At 48.5% G+C, this 27,955-nt stretch overlaps 1 protein-coding gene and 1 non-coding gene across 3 annotated transcripts in view; one reads left to right on the top strand and one right to left on the bottom strand.

Moving 5' to 3' along the window:
• Positions 1 to 27,955, top strand: part of CD6 (CD6 molecule) — a 49,981-nt gene that overhangs the window by 5,421 nt on the left and 16,605 nt on the right. The gene's annotated exons all lie outside the window — the stretch shown is intronic.
• LOC112135582 (U6 spliceosomal RNA) lies at positions 8,917 to 9,023 on the bottom strand. Its single transcript, XR_002916847.1, has one exon. It is a non-coding gene; the product is annotated as a U6 spliceosomal RNA (small nuclear RNA).

Here is a 27,955-nt window from a genome sequence, read left to right as displayed (position 1 = left end):
ATCTAGAATGAGTGAGAAACGCTGCCCATGGCCCTTCTCATTCAGATCACATTTATTAAGGCTTTATTTATTACATTTATAGAACACTCAAGAATTAAATTCGGCACCTAGCTGTTAGATTCTGAGCTAAGGAATCAGACTTCTCCCTGGGGCAAGGAGGAATAAACAGGTGGCCCCAACTGTCCTTTGGGACAGGAGCTTGGACGGTAGACCTCCCAGGTGCGTGGCCATCCTCTCGCTGCCTGGACCACAGATGGGACACCATGAGCTTTAACATCCATGCCATGTGCTCAGGACTGCCCTGAGCAGCCCCTGGTGGGGCTGGGATCCCCAGGCTGCATCTACTTCCTCAGCTACAAAGGCCTCCAGGCCCTCCATCCTGTCCTCAGCCCTGGCCCCTCTCCAGACTCAGGGCATGGTAAGTTATCCAGAGTAGCTCTTCCCAGAGCACTTTATTCCAGCCCACCTTTCCAGTGTTGGCCAAAGTGTCATCCACCTGGCAATTTACTTAACGTAATTTTCCTCCTTTTTCTTTCTTTCTTTTTTTAGATGGAGTCTCGCTCTGTCACCCAGGCTAGAGTGCAGTGGTGCAGCTCACTGCAGCTTCAAACTCCTGGGCTCAAGGGATCCTCCCACCTCAGCCTCCCAAATAGCTGGGATTACAGGCGCCTGACACCATGCCTGGCTACTCTTTCTTAGTTGATGTTTTAAAATGTAAATACATTTATTTTGAGAAGAAACTTTATATATCACTCCCTTAAATGGAAAGCCATTCATTATAAATCACCATCATGATTATAATGGTGAAAATAAACATAATGGAAATAAAACAATGTCATTAAATTCTAGCCAGATTCATTTGCTGCTTTCCCTTTCTTCAAAAGGGAGGGTTGTAGATGTCAGAGAGACTTTAAAGACTAGCCCCATGGGAGATTTCCTCCTCCAAGTCTGTAATTAGAAAGGCTGAAAGGGAAATAAAGAGTATGCATAACTTCCTCATCATGTAATATAGTGGTATATAATGCCAAGTCAATGACCACCTAAATCAATTTTGCACAGTTTCGTGTATGTGCCCTAGACTTTGGAAACACTGATCCAGAGGAAGGACAAAGGGGTTGGGCACTATGTCCCCTGACAAGACCGAGCCTGGGGACGCTGACTGCTCAGCAGCCTGGGGTTACGTCCTAGACATGAGACCCCCATTTCAGGGGCTCCCCAGTACCCTGGGAAGTCCCTGGATTTTCCCAGTGAGCCCTGAGGTTGGGGGACACCCGAGCTCACGTCCCTTGATTCCGCTCTGGGAAACTGGGCCCCTGCAGCCTGGGGAGGAGAAGGAACCTTGAGGAGGGGTGAGCTGGGTGTGGACTTTGAGAACTAGCTCTGGTCCTAACTTGCTGGGGAATCTTGGTCAAGTTCCTTCCTTTCTCTGGCCTTAGTTTCCTTCCTGGAAAACTGGGTAAATTGAACACTAAAGGCCCAGCCTAAACATGCTTGTACTTTATGTATGTTCCTTGAGGCTTTACAGGTTATGGAGCAGGGCATCTGGCTGTATGGAGCAGAGATCCAGCCACTAGACACTTAGCCCTAGGAAGGGCACTGTATCAACCCCAGCCGGCATCCTGTCGTATAGAATCATGGACCCCGGAGTCAGGCAGACGCGGGTTCTGAATTGCATCTCTGCATGGCCCCAGGGTGGTTTCTTTGCCCGCATGCTAGAGATAAAAATCCTCAACTCACCAAAGTGTACAAGTTAATGTAGATGATGCATCTGAAAATAGCCGAACAAAATGCAGTGCTCAGAAATGTTAGCTTATAAATGCTCTACAGCAAGACCAAAGATAATCCCTTGCCTATGTGAATACAGGACTTGGTGGTTAACATAGTGCTGTTTGCACAATGAGCTCCGTCACCCACATGGCGACCTCATTTTATAGATGACGAAACTGAGGTTTAGCGAGGCTGAGAGACTTGTCAGGACTTGAGCTTGGGTCTCCCAGCCAGCAGGCCAGTGCTTTTTCCATTGTGTGGGAGTTGCCTGGCTTGTTTCTAGCCGGCTGTCCTGTGGGCTCTATTCTAGCATAGGGTTTCTCCCCTAGATGCCAACTCCTTGCCTTACAGCCTCACCACTGAATCTAGGAACAGCCCTGAGGGACCTCTGAAGTCCTAGGGACCCTAGAAGTCTTCTTAGCAACAGATGGGATCAAGTGTGGCTGCCTCCCTCATCATGGCATGCCCTTATGGGGTTTGCCTGGGGGTTGCCCTGCACCTTGGGGCCAGGAGGAAGGCAAAATTAAAGAGGCACCATGAGCCAGGGGAGAGCTTGCTGGGCAGGAGGCTCCATATTTTGTTTTGTTTTGTTTTGTTTTGTTTTGTTTCTTTTTGAGACGGAGTCTCGGTCTGTTACCCAAGCTGGAGTGCAACGGTGCGATCTCAGCTCACTGCAACCTCCGCCTCCCAGGTTCAAGCGATTCTCCTGCCTCAGCCTCCCGAGTAAGGGGACCACAGGCACCCACCACCGTGCCCAGCTAATTTTTTTTGTATTTTTAGTAGAGACGGGGTTTCACCATTTTGGCAAGGCTGGTCTCGAATTCCTGACCTCGGGTGATCCACCCGCCTGCCTCAGCCTCCCAAAGTGCTGGGATTACAGGCGTGAGCCACTGTGCCCGGCCTAGGCTCCCTATTTTCATATTCATCCAGTACCTGCTGAGTACCAGGCCCTGTGCTGTCACTACCATAGGACATGAAGGTTTGCCCTTGAACAGTTTATAGTGTTGTGGTAAGACACACCAGCACCACCTTGGGATAGGTGTGGCAACAGATGCAATCCAGTGACAGCTGCAACCACCACCCATTACCGGGGACTTAAAGTTCTCCAAGCACCAGCTATGCATATGCTGTTCCACCCTGACAACATCAGGACAATCACCCCTTTTTTTATGGGTGGAGAAACTGAGGCTCAGAAAATTAGGTATTTTGTCCCAGGTTGGTGGCTAATGCCGAATTTAAATCCATGTCATCATATGTCACCACTGGGGGAAGCTGGCTGATGGGTACACAGGATTTCTCTTCGCTATTTTGGCAACTTCTTACGAGTCCATACTTTGAAAATAAGAAGTTAAGGGGGAAAAAAGATTTCAGCCCTTTCTGGTGTCTCACACCTGTAATCCCAGCACGTCGGGAGGCCAAAGTGGGAGGATCGCTTGAGTCCAAGAGTTCCAGACCAGCCTAGGCAACATAGTGTGACCCCCATGTTTACAAAAAATTAAAAAGTTAGCCAGGTGTGAGATTTACACCTGTAGTCCCAGCTACTCAGGAGACTGAGGCAGAGAATCACTTGAGCCCAGGAGGTTGAGGCTGCAGTGGGCCATGATGTCACCACTGCATTCCAGCCTGGACAAAAGAGCAAGACCTTGTCTCAAAAAAAAAAAGTATTTCAGAAAGAAGGACCCATTTGAAGGCCGCGTGCAGTGGCTCACGCCTGTAATCCCAACACTTTGGGAGGTCAAGGAGGGCGGATCACTTGAGGTCAGGAGTCCGAGAACAGCCTAGCCAACATGGCAAAACCCCGTCTCTAGTAAAGAAATACAAAAATTAGCCAGGTGTGGTTCAGGGGATTGGGGGCACCTGTAATCCCAGCTACTCGGAAGGCTGAGGGAAGAGAATCGATCGAACCCGGGAGGCGGAGGTTACAGTGAGCCAAGATCGCACCACTGCACTTCAGCCTGTGCAACAGAGTGAGACTCTGTTTCAAAATAACTAATTAATTAATTAATTAAATTAAAAGAAAGAAAGACCCATTTGAGCAGAAACCTGGAGGTGGGACAGCCTACGAGGGTCTGGCCGACGGGAGGTGCTGACCAGCCAGTCCTGCTGGTCCTGTTGGTCATGTTGGGTGGGCAGGACTGAAATTCCCAAAGGAGCTGAGGTCCAGGCTCTTTTCTGCCACCTGACCCGGACTGGTGTGCCATGAGAATTCGATGAGCGCCAAGCACAGGGACTGGCCCACGGAAGGTGCGCCACAAAATGTACATTTACAAGTGTTAGGCAGGCAGTACAAGGATCACGTCCTCCAGTGCAGCACTCTGCAAATACGTAAACCTGCCTTCTCCTCGTCACAGCCCTAAGGAGGTATGCGCTACTATTTAAGACTTCCATTTTACTGAGTAAGTGACAGGCTCAGAGACATAAAGTGACTTTTCCTAGATCGCACCACTAATAGATGACAGATACTTGGTTTGACCTCATGACCCCAAATCCGGTGCTTTTTCCCAGCCCGGGAATTGGGTAGGGTTTGGGCCGGGGACCCCTCCCCACCTCAAGACTCCTGTAGGAAAGGTCCGCCCTTCCCCCAGGGACTTTTCACCTCACCCACCATCAGCTGGGCTGTCATGGAATTTTATGGAGCCTGAGCTCTCCTCCTTCAGGCTCAGTGGCCATGCCCAGCCTTCGTTTCCCCGGCTGTAAAGCAGGGCCAACGGCAGCTCAGAGCTGTGTGGGGCTCCCCAGATGTTGGCGGTGACATGCTTGGAGAAATGCCAGGCTCCTTAGGGTGTTAGGAGAGACCTGTGGCCACAGCTGCTACTCCGACTGGGGCCGGGCAGGCGCTCCCAGGGACAACAGAGGGAGGCAGAGGGAAGCCCAGGTTCTCACCCTCCATTTTGTAGGCTCCTGCAGCCCGAACGCCTTCTGCCTGAAAATGGCGGCTGAGAGAGGCCAGGAGGCAGGAGGCAGGGCTGAGGAGGAAGCTCCGGGGCTGGGTCTCTGGTCCCTGGGAGATGCTGAGAGATAGGGAGACGGCCCTGTCATAGGAATGTGGTCCCGTTTTCCCTTGTGTGGGAGGGTGCCCCTGGGTCTTCACCGTGTGCTGGGGGTGGGGGCACACTCAAAAGTCCGGCCAATAAGTGTCCAGGCCACCCCCAATCTCCATCAGGACCCTGAGCCGGGCTGAGGTCTCCAGCAGGTGCCAGCAGATGCCAGGGTGGCGGAGGGGGGGGCTCTGTGCATGGGGTTGGGGACAGCAGATGTCCGGGTGGGGGGCAGTCTGTGCGTGGGGCTGGGGACAGCAGATGCCTGGGTTCGGGGGCGGGGGTCTGTGCGTGGGGCTAGGGACAGCAGATGCCCGGGTTCGGGGGTGGGGGTCTGTGCATGGGGTTGGGGACAGCAGATGCCCGGGTGGGGGGCGGTCTGTGCATGGGGCTGGGGACAGCAGATGCCTGGGTTCGGGGGCGGGGGTCTGTGCATGGGGTTGGGGACAGCAGATGCCCGGGTGGGGGCGGGGGTCTGTGCGTGGGGCTGGGGACAGCAGATGCCCGGGTGGGGGGCGGGGGTCTGTGCGTGGGGCTGGGGACAGCAGATGCCCGGGTTCGGGGGCGGGGGTCTGTGCGTGGGGCTGGGGACAGCAGATGCCCGGGTTCGGGGGCGGGGGTCTGCGCATGGGGTTGGGGACAGCAGATGCCCGGGTGGGGGGCGGTCTGTGCATGGGGCTGGGGACAGCAGATGCCTGGGTTCGGGGGCGGGGTCTGTGCATGGGGTTGGGGACAGCAGATGCCCGGGTGGGGGCGGGGGTCTGTGCGTGGGGCTGGGGACAGCAGATGCCCGGGTGGGGGGCGGGGGTCTGTGCGTGGGGCTGGGGACAGCAGATGCCCGGGTTCGGGGGCGGGCGTCTGTGCGTGGGGCTGGGGACAGCAGATGCCCGGGTTCGGGGGCGGGGGTCTGTGCGTGGGGCTGGGGACAGCAGATGCCCGGGTTCGGGGGCGGGGGTCTGTGCGTGGGGTTGGGGACAGCAGATGCCCGGGTTCGGGGGCGGGGGTCTGTGCGTGGGGTTGGGGACAGCAGATGCCCGGGTTCGGGGGCGGGGGTCTGTGCATGGGGCTGGGGACAGCAGATGCCCGGGTGGGGGGCCGGGGTCTGTGCATGGGGTTGGGGACAGCAGATGCCCGGGTGGGGGGCGGGGGTCTGTGCGTGGGGTTGGGGACCAGGGTCATGTGGGGACACAGGCTGTAAGAGTGATGAGGGGCCTCGGGGCTAGGGGCTTCTTGGGGTGTCTTGGGGGTCCCATCTGAGGACCCCACTTCTGACTTGGAGTCATGTACTGAGCCCTGTGGCAGGGAGAAGGCAGAGATGAAGTCACTGTGTCCTCCGAGTCAGATGCAAAGCCAAGCATGACTCTGTTCATTTTACAGAAGGACAGACTGACGCCCAGAGAGCTTAAGTAACGCTGCCAGTGGCTGACAGAGCTGGGAGCAGAGTCACTTCTGGTCACTGGGGTTTGGAGGGAGGATTTTTATCTGCACTTCAGTACCCTTTTTGCTAGGGTGTTCACTTCTTTCAGGAGGGGTGCCTGGGAGCAGGCGGGCTGGGGGAGACAGAGCTGAGGAAGCCCCCCAGGCCTGCAGGAGGCCCGTTCCCCAGTCCACTTGATGTGCTCTCGTTTTCCCTCCCTCCCTCCTTCAACCCAACTAAAGGATGCACAGTTGCCAAATGGATTCATCTCCTTGGAGAAATATGTTGCTTTGCCGGGATGGGATTCTAGAAATATGACAGTGTCTGAGCTGGAAGAAACCCCAGCGAGCTGCCAGCCATCTCCTGTTTGTCAGAGGAGGAAAGCGAGGTGCGAAGTGGGGAACCACATGCCCCAGGATCTTGGAGCAGGGCCTGAGAAGCCCAGTCTGCAGGGACTCTTTCCAGGGCCTCTTCCCACGCTGCCCAGCAGGGCATGGCGGGGCCTGTGTGAACCAGGTATAGGCTTAACTCCCCACCCCCACCCCTAGAGAGAATGAGGGGGACTGCTATGGCCCAGTGTGGCCTGACATGGTCTGACATGAACACAGGTGACCCTGGGCAGTGACATGCTGGCTTCATGCAGCTAGTCTGCCCAGTCCCTCCAACGGCTCCTCCAGTCCTCAGGCTCTGCCTCCTCTTTGTTTTTTTACTTAACTTTTTTTTTTTTTTTTTTTTGACGGAGTCTCACTCTTGTTGCCCAGGTTGGAGTGCAGTGGTGTGATCTCGGCTCACTGCAACCTCCACCTCCCGCGTTCAAGCGATTCTCGTGCCTCAGCCTCCCGAGTAGCTGGGACTACAGTCCCGCACCACCACGCTAGTTTTAGTATTTTTAGTAGAGACGGGGTTTCACCATGTTGGTCAGGCTGGTCTTTAACTCCTGACCTCAAGCGATCCTCCTGCCTCGGCCTCCCAAAGTGCTGGGATTACAGACGCGAGCCACTGCACCTGGCCTGGTTTTTCACTTAACTTTTAATTTCAGGCTAATTTCAGACTTACTGAGAAGTTGCAAGAACAATACAAAGAATTTCCACATGCTCTTCCCCCAGACTCTCCAAATGCTAACAATTTTCCACATTTGCTTTATTATTTCCTTTCAATGTGTCTGTTTTTCTATTGCTTTCCCCCCAAACTGTTTGAGAGAAGGTTGTAATGTCCCTTTCTCCTAAATACCCCAATGTGTGTGGTTTTTTTTTTTTTTTTTTTTTTTTTTTACATACGGACATTTTCTTACATAACCGCAGTACACTTATCAAAACCAGATAATTAATGCTGATACAGTTCTATTGGATAATTGACAGAATTTATTCAGATTTTGCCAATGGTTCCAATAATATCTTCTAAGACAAAAGAAAATTTTGTTCAATATGCTGCGTTTAATTCTCGTCTCTCTATTCTCCTTGAATCTGGAATGATTTCTCAGATTTTCTCTCTCTTTCATGACATTGATCTTTTTGAAGTATAGAAGCAGTTATTCTGTAAAATGGCCCTTATCTGGGTTGTCTGATGGTTCTTCATGTTTCGATTTAAGTCATGCCTCTTTGGCAGGAATATCACAGAAGCACGTTTTGTCCTTCCCAGTGAATCATATCAGGAGGCATGTGGGCTCTCCATGTCCCCTCTCCAGTGATCTAACTTGCTTGGCTAAGGTGTTGTCTGCTAGATTTCTCTGCTGTAAAGATAATTTCCTCCTTTGTAATTAACATGTATGTTGTGGGTAGATTCTTTGAGAATATGTAAATATCTTACTCTTCCTCAAAACTTTGCCCACTAGTTGTAACATTATTGTTCATTCTTGCTGGAATCAGTTATTATAAAGATGGTTACCTGGTGGTGATGTTATAATTCCACCATTGCTTCTTCATTAATAGTTGCTGACTCGGCTCTCTTTGCTGCCTCAGTGGGAGGGAGGCAGGTGGCTCAGTGCATGGCAGGCTGGTACTAATGAGGCCAAGGTTTGAGCTCCCTTTCCACTGTGCCTCTGGTGGCTGCTCTCTTGCCCCGCCTCGGATATTGGAGTCTGGGTCAGCACCTCTCCACCTTAGGGCTAGTTCTCCCTCCATCTTTACAATTTTGCCATTCATTTGTTGAGCTACTATTATGTGTTAGGCACTTTTTTTCAGGCACTGAGGATACGGGACAAAGTCCCGGTCTTCAAGAAGCTTCTAATCTAATAGGGAAAGTAGACCAAAAGCGTAAACACATTTTAAAAATAGTATCATTTCAGAGAGGGATATGTGCACCAAGGGAAATCAGGCAAAGTAAGGGGACTGAGAGCGGTTGCAATGGAGAGACACAGGCAGAACCTCGGAGGGGATATAGACCTGAGTGATGAGATGAGCTGGGAATGCTGAGATCAGGGAGAGGACATTCCCAGTAGGGGGAGGAGCAGGGACAGAGGCCCTGAGGCAGGAATGAGATTGATTTCAGATGGAATGGAGGAGTGAAGGAGTTGGAGCTGGAGAGGCCGGCAGGGCTTGAGGGCATAGATCATAGGGTTTGGAATTAATCCAAGGGAAATGGGAGCTCATCAGAGAGTTTTAGGTGTAGAAGGATGTGATTTCATTTGCCCTTTGTGCATATACAACTACTTAAGAATTCTTTACATCAACTCCTTTTTTTCTTCTTTTTTTAAACAAAGATACGGAACGCTTCACGAATTCACGTGTCATACCCGTACAAGGGTCATTCTAATCTTCTCTGTATGATTCCAGTTTTAGTATGTGTACTGCCAAAGCTTGCACCCACTCCTTTTTTTTTTTGAGACTGAGTTTCGCTCTTGTCGCTCGGGCTGGAGTGCAACGGTGCCATCTTGGCTCACTGCAACCTCTGCCTCCCGGGTTCAAGTGATTCTCCTGCCTCAGCCTCCCAAGTAGCTGGGATTACAGGCATGCACCACCATTGCCTGGCTAATTTTTGTATTTTTAGTAGAGACGGGGTTTCGCCATGTTAGCCAGGCTGGTCTCAAACTCCTGGCCTCAGGTGATCCGCCCGTCTCGGCCTCCCAGAGTGCTGGGATTACAGGTATGAGCCACCACCCCCGGCCACCCTCTCCTTTTCTAAACTTAAGTTTATTTGAACTTAGAAATATTCTATCACTATCACGTATCTCAAACCAATACTACTTAAGTAAATAGAATGTATCTATATAAACAAAGAAAACACTGAAACTAAAAGTGTCATTAAATAACCTGCCGTCGAAGCATGAGCTGTCTCTCCATTCATTAAAAAGTGTTAGGTGGCCAGGCACAGTGGCTGATGCCTGTCATGCCAGCACTTTAGGAGGCCAAGACAGGCAGGTTGTTTGAGCCCAGGAGTTCAAGAGCATCCTGGGCAACACTGCAAGTCCCCATCTCTGCAAAAATAAAATTTAAAAAAAAGTGTTAGGTGTTAAAGACTGAGTAGCAGCAAAATGAGACTTTCTCCTTAATGCAGGCAGGACAGAAAAATTGGAGAAGGAATAATTTGTTTACTTCATGATTCAATTCCATTTAATCTTATATGTTAAATTGTCTTTCTGACTCAGACCTGATTTGAGAAGCATCTTGCTAACTGGTGGAAGGATTTGATAGGCCCAGCCCACCCATTTAACCATGGAGAAACTGAGGTCTTGGAACGGGGCAAGGACTTACCCAAGGTCCTGATAATAGCTGCTCTCCATTCTACTCACCCTCAGTATCACTCCCACCCAATGCTAGCTGAAAATTCAGATGTGATGTAAACATTAGTCATCCTATTGTAAAAACGTTATAACAACCACATTAGAACGAATGCAAAGAAAGAAAAGAAGTCTCAACCAGCGCCTTCTCACAACACGGCTGTTCGTTCTTGAAGGAGGAAGTTTTTGAGTCTGTGGAGCATCACGGGCCTTCAGTCTCACCAGCAGGAAGGTGGGTGGCTGATGGGCGCCGGGCTGGTGTTGATCCACACTTGTCAGGTGGCTCTGAGACCAGCCTCAACTCCAGGCTCCACCACTTCCGCCATGACCTTGGGCAAGTTCCCAAAGCTCTCTGAGGTGAAATGGGTGTGGCCATGTCACTCTTCAGCTTTTGTGCTCTAGATAGATGCTAAAGTCTTCCCTGAAGATCTCTATGGAACTTTTAGTCACCTGCGTCTGTGGGGGCTGCCTCAGCCCTAACCGTGTCAACATAGCGTTGAAATTCAGTTCCGAGAAACACTTGTGGGTTTGTAGACTCTACGGCATCTGGAAGTGAAGGAGGGACACATCTCTCCCTCTTACGGGTTCCTTCCCCCGCTCTCAACGCCCCTAATCCAGAATGCCCTAGAAGCTCTTCTCAACTCCCACCTTCTGCCCCAGAGGCAGCTTTTGTTGCAGGTACACCTGTGGTTTAGTTTACTAGAATTGCTGCAACAAACTGAGTGGCCAGGGCAACAGAAATGTATTGTCTTTCCCTGGCGCCGTGGCACACACCTGTAATCCCTGCACTTTAGGAGGCTGAGGCGGGCAGATCACCTGAGGTCAGGAGTTCAAGACCAGCCTGGCCAATATGGTGAAACCCCGTCTCTACTAAAAATACAAAAATTAGTCGGGTGGGGTGCCACGCGCCTGTAATCCCAGCTACTCAGGAGGCTCAAGCAAGAGAATCGCTTGAACCTGGGAGGCAGAGGTTGCAGTGAGCCAAGATGGCACCACTCCACTCCAGCCTGGGCAACAGTGTGGGACTCCATCTCAAAAAAACAAAAAAACAAAAAAACAAACAAACAAAAAACCCAGAAATGTATTGGCTCACAGTTCTGGAGGCTCAAAGTCCAAGATTTAAAGAGTCAGTGGGACTGTTTCCTTCTGAGAAGCTGTTCTCTTCTGAGCTTCTGGTGGCTTGCTGGCAATCTTGGGCATTTCTTGACTTATAGAAACATTGCCCCAATCTCCGCCTTATCTTCAAATGGCGTTCTCCTTACGTGCATGTGCCTGTGTCCAAATTTCCCCCTTCTGTGAGGACAACAGTCATATTGAATTGGGGACCTGCCCTGATGGCCTCATGCTAACTTGATTGCCTCTGTAAAGACCCTATTTCCAAATAAGGTCACATCCTGGGGTCCTGGAAATTAGGACTGTTTTAAGAGGAGGGGAACAATTCAACAACTCATAGCCATGTATGTAGTGTGTGTAGGGTGTGTGTGTGTACATGTATGTATGTGTGTGTGGTGTGTGTGTATGGTGGGGGGGTATGGAGAAAGAGGTGGGTCACTGCCCTACTTAATCTCTCCTCCTAGCCCATTCATCCTCTGGAGAGATGCAAGTTAGATCTCTCAGGTTATTTGGCAAAGGCCTGGAAAGAGGTATCTTTCCATCAATTTCTTACCCCTGAGAACTCCTACTCATCCTCTAAAACCCTTCCCAATTGTCCCCTGTTCCTTGGAGTCAGTTATTCCCTCCTAACTCTGTTTTTTATCCAGAGTACTTTGTTCCAAGCCCGAGGATAGCATTTATAACTGATCATAATCAACTACGAGTGCATCTGTATCCTCCACCAGGGCACGGGGCCTGGCCCAGAGCCTAGCTGAGAGAATGGAATGAATGAGTGGCATCTCCCTGACTAAGGGTTAAAATAGATGGGAACTCAAAAGGACTTTGAGCCACCTCAGAAGCATCCTATAAGTGACTTGTGGAGAGGAGTAGGGGACAATCGTATGGGCTGATAGCTGAGAGTATGAGATCAGATGTAGAGAGACCGGAAGTCTGGCTCCACCTCTTAGTAACTGTGGCCTTGGGCAAGTCATTTCATGCTGCGGAGCCTCAGTTTTCTCATCTGGAAAATTGAGCCTTCACAGGCTCCTCATGGAGATGAATAAGAGAGTGCATGCTGTGTACATAAAGCTGGGGCACATGGTGGGCATTCAGATGTTGTCTTCCTTCCAGGGAACCCATATTTTTTTCCTGAATTTGAATTCCTGAAGCCAATGGGACTCTGAGCCACATAGATCCATGTGGCCATTGGCCGCTGTCAGCCCCCAGCTGTTAAGGACACAAGGTGGTCACAAAGCATTAGTCTAACATCCCTGGTGCCTCCCCCAGCTTCTCTTTGAACCTGGATATATTTAAAGAGAGGAGGTGAGTGGTAGGTGAGGAGGGGGCTGTTGTTAGGACATGGATGGGCACAGGACATGTGTCTGGTGAACGTAGCTGCCAGGGCCGGTCCCTGACGCTCCAAGGAGACTTTCTGGTCCCAGCCCAGCCTACACTCCCACCTGCTCGGGAGAGGCTGTGTTTCCTTCCAAGAATGGATGCTGATGATGTCTGATGGCTTCTGGATGTCTGATCTCAAGGGGGCCTTCTCTTAGGGGGCTTTAGGCCACCCTGGAAAGGTCTCAGCGTCACCCCTTGGAGCGGGGAGGATTTTCACCCCTTGCCCACACACAAGCTTTATTCACCCTAAAACTGCTTCTGCTGCAGCTCTGGGAGACCTAGAACCAGGGCCCCTCCTGAGAGCCAGTGGGTGGGGGCAGGCCCCCTGGAAAATCGCTGAGAGCTCAGCAGTTTCAGCCTTCACTCCCCTCCTCCAGCCTGCAGAAACCTAGCCCAGCCTTTGCACAGAGGGCCATGCTCTGGGGAATTCTATTCTTGAATTTCATACCTTGAGCATCTAGCCTGGTCCACCAGCTTCTGTCCCACCTCCAGGTGTTTGCTCGAGCTGTACCCTCTCCATAGAATGCCTTCTTAACTCTTGCTACTTGTTAAGGGCGCCTGAAGAGTAGAAAGAGTGAATCTAGGGAACAAATTCAAATTTGGATTTGAATTCTGGCTCTATCAATGCCAGGCTATGTGACCGTGGGCTAGGAACTTAATTTCTCTGAGCCTCGTTGTCTGTAAAATGGGTTTCATAATAGCATCTCCTCACAAGGTAGCCATGAGGCAACGTCTGTAAAGCACTCAGCACAGAGGAAGCACTCGGCACAGAGGAAGTCCTCGGGAAATGTGGATCTGCTCCCCTTGCCTCAGCAAAATGCTGCTTGACCTTCAAGTCCTGGCCCAAAGGGCACCTCCCCATCAATACCTTCCTAAACTCACTCACCAGCCTCACCACTTGCAGAGCAGCCCTGTCCCTCCTCCAGGTTCCTCGAGCATGTCTCCTGCCTCTGCACCTACCTCAGAGAGACAAGACTGGAGTCAGCTCTTAACACCTGGCCTCCAGGCTGGACCATGGGCTCTATTACCTTTACTTTCCACGGCAGAGCACAGCATGGCTCAAGAAATGCTGGGGGAGGTGAAGTGAGTTCTAGGGACTTCCATTAATAATAAGAGTAACTAGAATTTGCTGAGCATTCACAGCACACCCTGAGGTGTTTATCAGAGCCTAGGAGACCCTCTTTCTGGGTTCAAATCCCTGCTCTGCCTCTTAGGGGCTCTATTATCCCAGAAAGTTCCTTGTCTCTTGAATCCTACATTTCCCCACCTGCACAGTAGTGATAATAACAGTGCTTACTTCTGAGCATTGTTAAGGAGATTCAAGAATTTAAAACTATAGAAACCCATGGCTTTCTTACCCAGAGAAGGGCACAAGAATCGTTGGCAGGGTGCATTGATATGACTCAGACAATTTACAAAAGTTTTTCATATATGCTTTTATTTTAAATTTTTTTTTGTTTTTATTTTGTTTTATTTTATTTTACTAAAATTGTATTTAGTAAAAATAGTACAGAATTTAGAAAATACAAAAAAAAGAAAAATTTAAAAATTTACCAATAGCTACCTTCAAAGATAACTGTTGTTATTAGCCTCTTGTAGAATCTTCCAGACATTTTGTTAGAGAGGAATATTGCAAACACACAGAAGTGCATTGAGAATGAGGTTTGTTTACTTGTTTATTTGTTTTTGAGATGGAGTCTCGCTCTGTCACCCAGGCTGGAGTGCAGTGGTGCAATCTCGGCTCACCGCAACCTTTGCCTCCTGGGTTCAAGTGATTCTCCTGTCTCAGCCTCCCGAGTAGCTGGGACTACAGGCACACACCACCACACCCGGCTAATTTTTGTATTTTCAGTAGAGATGGGGTTTCACCATGTTGATCACGCTGGTCTTGAACTCCTGCTCTCAAGTGATCCACTTGCCTCGGCCTTCCAAAGTGCTGGAATTACAGCCGTGAGCCACCGCGCCTGGCCTGAGAATGTTTTAATGAACCCAATGCGTCCTCACCACCCAGACTTAGAAAATGTTTACACTTTTGCCGTATTTGCTCAGATCTATATTAATAAGAAAGAAAACCATACAGATACTGTTGAAATAATTCTTATCCTTTCCTCCCTAGAACACACACTCCAAAGTGTGGTGTGTGTACCCTTTTCTCCCACATTTTTATACTCCTATTACACAAAAAATGTCTCCATACACAATGGATGGTGTTGAGACATGTACTATATTTTATATAAATTGTACCCTACTGGGCATATTGTTCTGAAACTTATTATACTTTTCTCCTTGTTTTCAAAATCTAACCAAGTGGATAGATATGCATCTAGTTCATTCCTTCAGTGGAATAATCCAGCCTATGATACAATACAGTCTGTTTATTTCCAACTGATGGACGGTTAGATTACTTCTAATTTTCTTCTGTTACAAACAGTTCTGCAGAAAATATCCCTGCACACATCTGCATGTGAACAATTTTTTCTATAATTTATACAAAAGGGTATAGATTTCAGATCAAGGTATGAGCCTCCTGAAATCTATGAGGTATCATCAGCCACTTCCTTTTCTTTCTTTCTTTCTTTCTTTTCTTTTTTTTTTGAGACGCAGTTTCGTTCTTGTTGTCCAGGCTGGAGTGCAATGGCTAAATCTCAGCTCTCCGCAACCTCTACCTCCTGGGTTCAAGCGATTCTCCTGCCTCAGCCTCTTGAGTAGCTGGGATTGCAGGCATGCACCACCATGCCTGGCTAATTGTTTTGTATTTTTAGTAGAGACAGGGCTTCTCCATGTTGGTCAGGCTGGTCTTGAACTCCCAACCTCAGGTGATGCGCCCGCCTTGGCCTCCCAAAGTGCTGGGATTACAGGCGTGAGCCCCACGTTTGGCCTCATCAGCCATTTTTCTATGCACTGTATCCGTAAGGCTATGATCATCCTGAATATGTTGTTTTTCATCTGTTTTTTCCATCTACAATACATATATGCACACATATTCATCTTTCACGTATTTGCAGGTGTAGTCATTGATTCCACAAGATCTTGGGCATTTGCCGTGGGCCAGGTATTGGGGGTTTTTTTGGTAATCTTTCCTTAGCCCTGTGAGGCTTTTGTTTCGTTTTGTTTTCATTTTAGAGGTGGAATCTCATCCTGTTGCCCAGGCTGGAGTGCAGTGATGATCATAGCTCACTGCAACCTCGAACTCCTGGGCTCAAGTGATCCTCCTGCCTCAGCCTCCTCAGTAGCTAGAATTACAAGCATGTGTCCGGCTAATTTATTTATTTATTTATTCATATATATATATATATATGTAGAGAGAGAGAGAGAGAGAAAGGGTCTCACTCTGTTCCCCAGGCTGGAGTGCAGTGGCACCATCTTGGCTCACTGCAGCCTCAAACTCCTCGGCCCAAGTGATCCAACCTCAGCCTCTCGACTAGCTGGGACCACAGGTGTGCACCACCATGCCCAGCTAATTTTTTGAATTTTGGTAGAGACAAGGTTTGCCTTGTTGCCTAAGCTGGTCTCGAATTCCTGTGCTCAAGCAATCCACCCACCTTGGCCTCCCAAAGTGCTGGGATTACAGCGTGAGCCCCAGCACCCAGCCTCATTTTTTTATTTTTAAATTTATTTTGTAGAGATAGGGTCTCACTGTGTTGCCCAGGCTGTTCTCAAACTCCTGGCCTCAAGCAATCCTCTTGCCTCAGCCACTGAAAGTGCTGGGATTACAAGTGTGAACCACTGTGCCCAGCTTGTGAGGCTTTTTTTTAATATATAACTATGAGGTGAGGGAGGCAAGCGGGGCATACTTAGAGATTCGCCCAAGGTCACGCTATAGTAAGGAGGAAGCTGGGTTTCTAACCCAGGCATGTTTAATTTCAATCCAGTGTTGTTTCTGATGCCTATGACGTGGTAGATGGTTTTTTCCCAACCAAGACCTACTGAATGGGAATTCTAAAAGAGGGACCTGAGGGCTGGGCACCGTGGCTCACACCTGCAATCCCAGCACTTTGGGAGGCCAAGGCGAGCAGACCACCTGAGGTCAGGAGTTCAAGACCAGCCTGGCCAACGTGGTGAAACCCCGTCTCTACTAAAAATACAAAAATTAGCCGGGCATGGTGGCATGCACCTGTAATCCCAGCTATTAGGGGGACTGAGGCAGGAGGATCACTAGAACTTGGGAGGCAGAGGTTGCAGTGAACCAGGATCGCGCCACTACACTCCAGCCTTGGTGACAGAGTAAGACTCCATCTCCAAAAATAAAAAAACAAATTAATTAATTAAAATAAAAATAAATAAATAAATAAAAGAAGCACCTGAACATTATTCTCCTCCTCTCAGTGGTCTAAAGTCTGGCTGGGGATCAAGAAGATGGGGCTGGTGACATGCCAGTGTTTCTGGCCTGCTGTGTTCTCTTGGAGCCAAATCCCTACTCTTATCACTTAGGATTTTATTGAACTGCTTGCAACCCTCCATGAGACCTTCTCATTTTACCGCCTGGTAGCTGGAAAGAAGGCACAGTTTGGCACGGGAGCCTGAGCCAGCCTTGGAGCCAGGACCCCAGGAGCCTTTTCTTTTAGAGGAACTCCTGTTACCACAGCAACTACAGCCCACATCTCTCTAGGAACATTGGATGTTTGCAGAGCCGGGGAAGGATGCAGCCAAGTTGTGAGTCTGCAGCAGCTCAGATAAGGTTCACAAGAAAGGCGAGGAGTGAGGAGGAGAGAATGCAGCCTTCAGAGAGCCAGAATCACCCCCTTGCAGAAAAGAAGGCTAAGGAGCTGTCAGAGTCATCTTTCTGCCTGGGATGGAAGGTAGAATCAATAGCCAGCTGCCGTCCCATAGCTACCAAGGGCCAAACGAGAGAAAAGGGATGAAAGCCTCAGGTTGGAGGATAATAACAACAACAGCTGCCATATACCGTGTCCTACGCGTTTTACATAGATCACCCACCCGTGTACTCTTCTTCTGTTTGGCTCATTTATCTTGCCCAGTGCCAGGTTAAAGATGAAACCTAGCTGGGCCCAGTGACTTTCCCTAGGTCACACAGCCAGTGATCAGCAGAGATGGGTTTAGATCACAGTTCTATCTGTCCCCAGGGTCCCTGTCTAAGTCATGAAGGACAAAATTTCCCGAGAATGGAGGCTGTTACCCAGATGACTTGGTGCCTGGGATCTCCTGCTCCCTCGATCATCCCGCTCACACTCATCTCCCTCATATCATACCTGCCCCAGTTCGCAGCGTATGCAACAAGTTCAGCAGATGTTCATGGAACTGAATGCAGGCTGGCAACAGACTCATTTCTCAGCTTTCGGGAGAACGTGGTTCACGTCCTCTCACTTTCTTGGGAGAGAAGGGGGAGTCCCAGCAATTGAATGTACCTCAAAGCCTGTTAAGTCATGTTGATCTTATCTTTTAAGTTTTTTACAGAGGAGAGTAGGAAACGTTGTCTTTTACTTCCCCTTGGATTTGGTGACAGAGAAGAGGGGAGATGAAACCTGGACAGGCGTGGAAGGTGTCACGCAGGTGAACATCATCTGTCCTGTGACATGGGGGCAAAAGAAAGGTAAAAAGGCTGAATTTCTGGCTGGGCGCGGTGGCTCACGCCTGTAATCCCAGCACTTTGGGAGGCTGAGGCAGGCGGATTGCTTGAGCTCAGGAGTTTTCGACCAGCCTGGGCAACACGGTGAAACCCCGTCTCTAGTAAAATACAAAAAATTAGCCAGGCGTGGTGATACGCACCTGTAGTCCCAGCTGCTCAGGAGGCTGAGGCAGGAGAATTGCTTGAACCTGGGAGGCGGAGGTTGCAGTGAGCCGAGATCGTGCCACTGCAGTCCAGCCTGGGCAACAGAGTGAGACTCGTTCCCTCCCCAACACCCCTGCCAAAAAAAAAAAAAGGCTGAATTTCTTTGACCTGAGTGACTGCAGTCCTCTGGGGCTGGGACTCTTTGAGCCTTAACTTCCATCTATCTCTGTCAATTGAGCGAATTGTTTTATTTGTGTCCCCAAGCCCTGCTGTGGTATAACTGGGGAGTGTGAAAACAAACCAAAATCCTGTAACATAATACCAAATAATACTCACTCTCTTTCTCTTTCTCTCTCAAGAAAATGAAAGCACATGAGCCATGTTCTCCTGAAAGCTGAGAAATGAGTTTATTACCGATCTATGTTCCGTTTCATTAACACTTGCTGAACTTGTTCCACGTGCTAGGAACTGGGACAGGTATTCGGGAGATAAGTGTACGTGTAAAATAATACCAAAGCACCAAACTGCTGACTTTTCTTTGGGCGCCAGGGGAGAGAAGTCACTCTAGCCTTCCTGGCCTTGGAGAGCCAAGTGAGTATAAGCTGCTCTAGTCACTGCAGTCAGTCACCTCTGCAGGCTAGGACAGCACTGTGTGACTGAGCCCATGACAGCTTCAGTTTCTTGACAAAGTAAACTCAGCCTAACCGGGTGTCACAGCATCTCCAAGTCCAAGTCCCCTCAAAGGTTGAACACATTTATCCCCTCCCAATTGAATTATATTACTTGTATGAGCCAGTGATTGCATCTTTTTCTTTTCTTTTCCTTCTTTCTTTTCTTTTTTTTTTTTTTTTTTTTTTTGAAATGGAGTCTTGCTCTTGTCACCCAGGCTAGAATGCAGTGCTGCAATCTCGGCACACTGCAACCTCCCCCTCCCGGGTTCAAGCGATTCTCCTACTTCAGCCTCCCGAGTAGCTGGGACTACAAGCATACACCACCACACCCAGCTAATTTTTGTATTTTTAGTAGAGACTGGATTTCGCCATGTTGGCCAGGCTGATCTCGAACTCCCGACCTCAGCTAGTCCACCCACCTCAGCCTCCCAAAGTGCTGGGATTACAGACGTGAGCCACCAGGCCCAGCCGACATCTTTCTAATTTTAATGGAATTACAGGCATTCCCTTATTTCTAGTTGTTTTATTAATTGCTCACCATTAGCAATACCAAGGGCATTTCTAAAAAGAAAATAGTTAGGACAGTTCCAGCACCCTCTCACTCAGAGCTTCCTCCTCTAAATTCATTGGCCCTCCTCTTCCAATTGGCCGATGCATCCTCAGGCCCTAGACAGTGCTGGAGTGAGCCCCACATTTGAGAGCAAGTGGGGAAGGGGTGGGGGCAGTGCGAGGTGAGACTATTAAGTCTCATCTTTTCCCTGCTATGAGGGCTGTGGGATGACACATGCCACCCAGGACCCCCTGCCCTGGAGAAGGAAAGTTTCCTAGTTGTTGCTTATCTTTGGAGTCTGGGGTCTTTTGGGAAATGAGTCCCTGGATCTTGGGTTCTGAGTTGTATCACCATTGCGGGGGAGGGATGGGTTATCATTTCTAAACTCAGTGCTGGTTGACCCTTGCAGAGGAGAAAGGAGTTTGGAAAGCCTCCGGGGTTGTCAAAACTTCCTGCCTCTTGCCCTTGACATGATCACCAAAGCAGAAATCAGGATGTTGGATTCCAACCCCGGGGAGTGGCATGGTTACGAATGTGGTCTCTGCAAGCAGACAGCCTGGGTTCAATTCCCAGCTTGGCCATTTTCTAGCTGTGTAATCTTAGGCAAGTTACTAAACCTCTCTGTGCCTCAGTTTCCCCATCTCGTGGTCTTGCATTGACAATTAAATCATACTGAATAAATGTCAGCCATTACTGCTGAGCTGTGCCAGATTTGTGGCGGGTGCTCAACGTGCCTTGGGTCCTCCCCTTTCCCTATCAGAGCAGTGGGAAGCATCACAACATCCTTCCCTTATCCCCCTGCACTCTGGACACCGGATGCCCGAGATAGGTAGCTGCTCCCATCAGTGTGGGTTGGGAGTAGAAAACTAGGAGTCCACCTGGCTGCTTCTCAAACCTGCAAACCAGGAATCCCAGTCCAGCTGCCCGGCCACTGGGCAAGGGGCAGGTGACTGTTTCTGGACAGCCCCCTGAACCAGTCCTGCTCCACTTGAATACCTGGAGCCTGAGCCAGGGCCTCGGGAGGCGGGCCAACCAGGGTTCACGTAGCATTTGTCATCACTGCTCGAGACAAAAGGCCAGTCTTCATACACAAGATGCACGGTGCTCTGCAAGTCAGCAGGGAGCACGCCTCTCCCAAGGTTCGGGGACACTAGTCACAAGGGCCTGGTGCCAGTCTTGCAGAGGGGCACACCCTGCCCTGTCCTGGCAGTGCTCCAGAGCAGCAGCTGGACTATCCGGGAGATCACTGCACTGCACTGGGAGGCTGACCTCCCCGTGGGCCTTGGGGATACTCTTCCCTTGGGCCTCAGATTTTGCAATATTTCTGACAAAATACTTGCTGACAAAAAGACTTCTGAGAGAAGCATTATTAACTCCAGTTCATGGATGACAGTCTAAGGCTCAGACTGGCAAAGTGACTGGCCAAAAGTCACTCCACTAATAAGGAACAGAGCTGGACTCCAGCCCAAGCCTTTGAACGCAAGGCCTTGTGAGGTACATAGCTACCTTCCCCGCATACAGCACTGTCTGATGTCAATATGTGAGCCACATTTATAATTTTAAATTTTTGGCTGGGCATGGTGGCTCATGCCTGTAATCCCAGCACTTTGGGAGGCCAAAGCAGGTGGATCACCTGAGGTCAGAAGTTCAAGACCAGCCTGGCCAACATGGTGAAACCCCATCTCTACTAAAAATATTTAAAAAGTAGCCAGGCATGGTGGTGCGTGCCTGTAGTCCCAGCTACTCAGGGGGCTGAGGCAGGAGAATCGCTTGAACCCGGGAGATGGAGGTTGCGGTGAGCCAAGATCATACCACTGCCCTCCAGCCTGGGCGATAGAGCGAGACTCCATCTCAAAAATAAAAATAAAAATAAAATAAAATAAAATAAAAATAATAAATAAATAAATTTTTAGCAGCTGCATTTTTTCAAAAAAGTAAAAAGAAACAGGTGAAATTACTTTAATAGGCCGGGCGCGGTGGCTCACGCCTATAATCCCAGCACTTTGGGAGGCCGAGATGGGCGGATCACAAGGTCAGGAGATCGAGACCATCCTGGCTTACATGGTGAAACCTCGTCTCTACCAAAAATACAAAAAAATTAGCTGGGCGTGGTAGTGAGTGCCCATAGTCCCAGCTACTTGGGAGGCTGAGACAGGAGAATGGCGTGAACCCGGGAGGCGGAGCTTGCAGTGAGCCGAGGTCACGCCACTGCACTCCAGCCTGGGCGACAAAGCAAGACTCTGTCTCAAAAATAAATAAATAAATAAATAAAATAAAATAAAAAATAAAAAAATTACTTTAATAATGTATATGATTCAACTGAATATATCCAAAATATCATTTCTACATGACATCAATAAAAAAATTCTTAATAAGATACTTTACATTCTTTATTCTTACCAAGTCTTTGAAACACAATCTGTACTTCACACTTAAAGCACGTCTCAATTTGGACACTCAAGTTTCACCAGAAACATTCAATCTGTATTTAGATTTCATACTAGTTACAATTGAAAAAGGAGAATCACATATCTAACTTACTCCAGCCATTTGAAAAGGTTTTCCAATGATTGAATTGATTATGCCTTTAAAATTAAATGGAAAACATTTTGTAAATTAAATAGAAATGAGTTGAATTAAATAAAATGAAATTTTGAGTTTCTCATTGGCACGAACCCTATTTCAAGTGCTCAGTAGCCACACGTGGCTGGTGGCTATTGTACTGGACAACACAGTACCATACGATTTTCCCTCTGAGCGGGACTGAGTGATCTCTAAGCCCTTCAAATGTATGCTCCTCCCCTGCGTTTATACAGATGAGTGCCTTGTGTACCATGAGCCCACTTCTGTGATGCTAAATGGACTGTGTAGGACAGATTTCCCATCTATATTGACAGCATACTGAAAACAGTACACTGTAGTAGTTAAAAGGGTGATTTCTAGAGCCAGACTGTCCACGTTCAAATTTTGCTTTGATTACTGACCAGTTGGGTGACCTTGGGTGATTTACTTAAGCTCTCTATGTCCCAGTTTTCTCAGTGATGACACTGGGATGATGATATTAATAGTATGCACCTCACAGGGTAGTTGTAAGGATTTGCTAGTACATGCAATGCACACAGATAACAGCTATCGTCTATGGGGCATACAGTAAGTGCTCAAGAGATGTTGCCTTTCATTACATATTTTATCTAATTATAATCAAAGAATGTAAGGACTGGACGAGATCAAAATCTCATCAATCTGTCATTATGCAAGTGAGAAAATGGGGCCAGAAAGTGAAAGAACTCATCCAAGGTCATGTAGCAACTTAATGATAGAAATCAACCGTCATCTCCTGACGCACAACCCAGTGACCCCCTCCTCTGTGCCCCCAACAGTGCCGACATTTTCTGGAGAAGAAACACCCTGACCTGCCAGCCACATGAGCTCTTCAGTTCTTCCCTGGGAATGAGTATGGCTTTAGCTGACGTGGCCACACTGTCTGCCCAGGTGCTCTCTGCAGGCTCAGTGGAGCAGGGTGACTGGGTAGTCAGTATTAAAGCTCATTGTATTAGTACTTCAAGCTAGCCCACATGTCCCCCCAGGGAAAAAAGCCATGTGTATTTATTTGGGGACCTTTAATTTTTATTTGATATAGAACATTTGAAAAAATTAGAACAACACAAGGCAGAAAAAAAAAACACACACACACAGGAAAACAGGCCAGGCACAGTGGCTTACACCTGTAATCCCAGCACTTTGGGAGGCCAAGGCAGGCGGATCACCTGAGGTCAGGAGTTAGAGACCAGCCTGGCCAACATGATGAAACCCAGTCTCTACTAATATATATAAATTAGGCGGGCATGGTGGCACATGCCTGTAGTCCCAGCTATTCGGGAGGCTGAGGCAGGAGAATTGCTTGAACTTGGGAGGCAGAGGTTGCAGTGAGTTGAGATGGCACCACTGCACTCCATCCTGGGTGACAGAGCAAGGTAGATAGAAAGGAAAGAAAGAAAGAGCAAGAAGGAAGGAAGGAAGAAAGGAAGGAAGGGAGGGAAAACTTATTAATACCATGTGGGCATGAATTTTCTTTTCCTATAGTAGAGATTAAATTTAATTTATTGTATTCCTTTAGCATCTCTCCTGGGCAAGGCACTGTGCAAGGTGCTGGATATCTGGGGGTGATGCTTAGAATCTAGTGAGCCAATGGTTGTCAATCAGTTCATGACCAGGATAGCTATGTAATTAAATGTGGCTGGGCCCACTTGAAAAAAAAAAATCTCAGGATGCAGTGAGAGGACAGCATGGGAGATTGAACTCGGGCTCTCTCTGGGTCCTGGAAAACCTTCAGAAGCTTAAAACATGGCGGGAGGTGAGGATGGGGACTGAAGGGGAGAGTACAACCATATTTGTAACATAACCCTGTATTCTGCTTCTGCCACTTAGCATTGTGGCATAAACTTATCCCCACATCATTAAATACTCCCTGTAAATTTTTTTTTGGCAAATATTTTTAATGTGCTATATTTTTCTAACCAACCCCCAAATCACTTTTAGACAATCCAGTTGTCTCCAGTTTGAATTTTTTTTTGGTGGGTTTTTATTTGTTTGTTTTTATTATGCTATCAGAAACAGCACAGGGTTGGGCTCCGTGGCTCACGCCTGTAATCCCAGCACTTTGGGAGCCTGAGGTGGGCAGATCACTTGAAGCCAGGCGTTCGAGATCAGCATGGCCAACATAGTGAAACCCCATCTCTACTAAAAATATAAATTAAAAAATTAGCCAGGCGTGGTGGTGGGCGCCTGTAACCCCAGCTACTCAGTAGCTGAGGCATGAGAATCACTTGAACCGGGAGGGTGGAGGTGGCAGTGAACCGAGATCGCACCACTGCACTCCAGCCTGGGCAACAGAGGGAGAGTAAGACTCTATGGCAAAAAAATAAAAATAAAAATAAAAATAAAAAACCAGCACATCACAGCATTCTGGGGCTCCAATGGATGGAAAAGGGAATCTAGAACCATCTAGTTCCAAAGCATGGGCTTTAGTCTCCAGGCAGTATGGTACTTGAGATAGTTTTCTTTAGGATAGGTTCCCAAATGTGGAATTACTGGATTGAAAGAGCTTGGTTTGCTGTTGTTGTTAAGGCTGTTGGCATCTGTGTTTGCAAACACTTCCTGTTGGTTTTTTTTAAAACTATACTTCTAGCAGGTGACACATGCACCTGACCGCACCACTTGTAGATTCCACCTCCATGTTTCCATCTCCCTTTCCACTCTGCCTCTGGCTCTGTACAGCATCTCTTCATCCACCATCCACTCAACTAGCAATCAGGATGCAACCGTGTTTTCCTCAGCACCTCTGACAGTGCCGGAGGACAGAGAGTAACCTCAGGTGTAGCTGGCGTTGACCTGACACTGGTCACTGGGCACGGCCAGGGCGGCATTCTGGGGAGTCCCTTGTTGTTCCTAAAAGTTTCCCCACCAGGCTTGCTCTGACACTGGGCTGTCCAGCGGGAGAGGCTCAGCTTTCTCTCGATGTCTATGCCTCCTTTCTCCACAAGTCCCTCACCTCTCAGATGCCCGTGGGACATCTCAGGGGCCTGGGTGTCACAACAGGAGTATCAATGTCCCGTTTTCTCAAATTCTAGCCAACAAGGCTCTTTCGTGCCTTCATTCTTCCAGTGCTTACAGTCTCCTCCGCAGCCCGTTTCACTGGAGTCTTCTTCCCACTACCCCATTAGAGGTTCTGTCCCTCTCGGGGACTTCTGCATGGGACTGGCCTGAAAAAGCCGCCTCCTTCCTGGGCTGGGGTCGGCACTCCCAACCTATTTCTTCTCCTATTCTGAAACCAGCCGCTCCCCCCTTTCTTGTTCCATCACTTTCCAGAATTTGGGACACAACTAGAGATGATTTTCAGGGGCACACAGTATAACTTCAGGTGGTAAATGAACTTAGCATTAAATAACACTGAATCACATGGCAATAAAAGTTTAAATAATTATTATTTTTCAATGTTCTGTCATTCCTTCTGATTCTATCAGATAGTCTGATGATGACGTGTCTTTTTTTTTTTTTTTTTTTTTTTGAGACGGAGTCTTGCTCTGTCGCCCAGGCTAGAGTGTAGTAGTGGCGTGATCTCAGCTTACTATAACCTCTGCCTCCTGGGTTCAAGCGATTCTGCCTCAGCCTCCCGAGTAGCTGGAACTACAGGTGCCTGCCACCACACCTGGCTAACTTTTGTATTTTTAGTACAGACAGGGTTTCACCACATTGGCCAGGCTGGTCTCAAACTCCGGACCTTCTAATCCACCCACCTCGGCCTCCCAAAGTGTTGGGATTACAGGCGTGAGCCACCGTGCCTGGCCGATGATGTGTCTTTTAACATCTCTAACGTGGCTTTATTTTTAGTATGTTTGTTTTTACGATTACCTTCTATTTTAGGCAAGTCATATAAATCATCCCTTTAGGTTTTAATATCTTCTTATTTTTTTCATATCAACATACATACCTAATTTTACGTACATAGAATCATATCATACATGATTTTTAAAGTACAGCCTTTTACCTTCATTGCTTGCTTTTCCTTCCCCTATCTTCCATGTGACTGTGTCCCATGACCAGCTGCATAATTTGCAGGACCCGGTGCAAAATGGAGATGCAGGGTCTTTGGTTCAACAAATGATGAGAAATTTCAAGAGGGCAACAGCAGAGGATTCAAGCAAGGGCCGGGTCCTTCTAAGCACAGGGCCCTGCGCACAGTCCACCAGCCTGTGGAGCTGGCCCTGCTTGGCCCCTTCCCCTGAAGCCCACTCTTTATTTTTCCATTTTGATCATCTGCTGTGTGTTCTCCCACACTTATCTTCATGTTCCTGTAATCATACCAGTTCACAGAGGGGGTTTTTTGGCCTTGTTTCACAAAAATTGTATCATATTATATTCTCTTCTCTGCATCTTGCTTTTCCTACTCAACACAGCTTGGAAATCCTGCCAACCCATCTGGGTCTATTTCATTCTTTATAAAGGCTGCATAAGATGCCACGCTGTAAATGGACCATAATTGATTCAGCCGTTTCCCCTGTGAATGGGCATTCACTCTGTTTCTAACTTTTTGCCATTCAAAAATCTGCAGTGGACTCGGTGCAGTGGCTCACACCTGTACGCCCAACTGTTTGGGAGGCCGAGGCAGGCAGATCACTTGAGGTTGGGTGTTCAAGACCCAACGTGGGCAACATGGAGAAACCCCCTCTCTGCCAAAAATACAAAAAAATTTAGCAGGGTGTGGTGGTGGGCGCCTGTAATCCCAGCAACTTGGGAGGCTGAGGCAGGAGAATTGCTTGAACCCAGGAGGTGAGGGTTGCAATGAGCTGAGATCACGCCACTGCACTCCAGCCTGGGTGACGAGCAAGACACTGTCTCAAAAAAAAAAAAAAAAAAAAAAAAAATCTGCAGTGAACATTTTTATGTTCAGGTGTCTTTAATGATGTGAAAAAGCAAATTCACAGGAAAGGGTAAAAGTTTGCTCTTACTCTGTTTTGTGTTGCTATAACAAAGTACCACAAAATTGTGTTGCTATAACAAAGTACCACAGTAATTTAAAACAAAAAGAAATTTATTTCTCATAGTTCTGCAGGCTGGGAAGCCCAAGATCTAGGGGCCACATCTGATGAGGGCCTTCTCTCTGCATCATAACACAATGGAAGGCGTCACATGGCCAGAGAGTGCACGAGAGACAGAGCGAGGGACGGCCGAACTCTCACTTTTACAACAAAACCACTTCTGCAATAACCAACACACCCCTGTGATAACAGCATTAATCCATTCATGAAGGCAGAATCCTCATGACCTAATCAATTCTTTTCTTTTCTTTTCTTTTGAGACAGTCTCGCCCTGTTGGCGAGGCACATTCTCAGCTCACTGCAACCTCCACCTGTCAGGCTCAAGCAATTCTCCTGCCTCAGCCTCCTGAGTAGCTGGGATTACAGGCATGCGCCACCACACCCGACTAATTTTTGTTTGTAGTAGAGACAGAGTTTCACCATGTTGGCCAGGCTGGTCTTGAACTCCTGACCTCAGGTAATCTGCCTGCCTCGGCCTCCCAAAGTGCTGGGCTTACAGGCGTGAGCCACCACACCCAGCCCTAATCAATTCTTAAACATCCAACTTCTCAACACAGGTCACTGGGAGATTAAATTTCCAACACATGAACTTTGGAACTCATTCAAACCATAGCAGGCTCCTTTTCAAATAAATTTATTGCAGCAAAAAAGTGAACCAATTTAAAGAAAAGCATGAGGCACAGGACCAGGCAAAAGCGGTAACAATGGGCCGGGTGCGGTGGCTCACACCTGTAATCCCAGCAATTTGGGAGGCTGAGGCAGGCAGATCGCTTGAGCTCAGGAATTCGAGACCAGCCTGGGCAACATGGGAAAACCCCATCTCTACAAAAAATATACAAAAATTAGCCAGCATCGTGGTGAGCGCCTGCAGTCCCAGCTACTCGGGAGACTGAGGCACGAGAATCGCTTGAACCCAGGAGGTGGAGGTTGCAGTGAGCCGAGATTGTGTCACTGCACTCCAGCCTGGGCGACAGAGTG

The sequence above is a fragment of the Pongo abelii genome, chromosome 9 (assembly GCF_028885655.2).
Source record: "Pongo abelii isolate AG06213 chromosome 9, NHGRI_mPonAbe1-v2.0_pri, whole genome shotgun sequence".
Classification (NCBI taxonomy): Eukaryota; Metazoa; Chordata; class Mammalia; order Primates; family Hominidae; genus Pongo; species Pongo abelii.
This window is presented reverse-complemented; position numbering and strand designations above follow the sequence as displayed.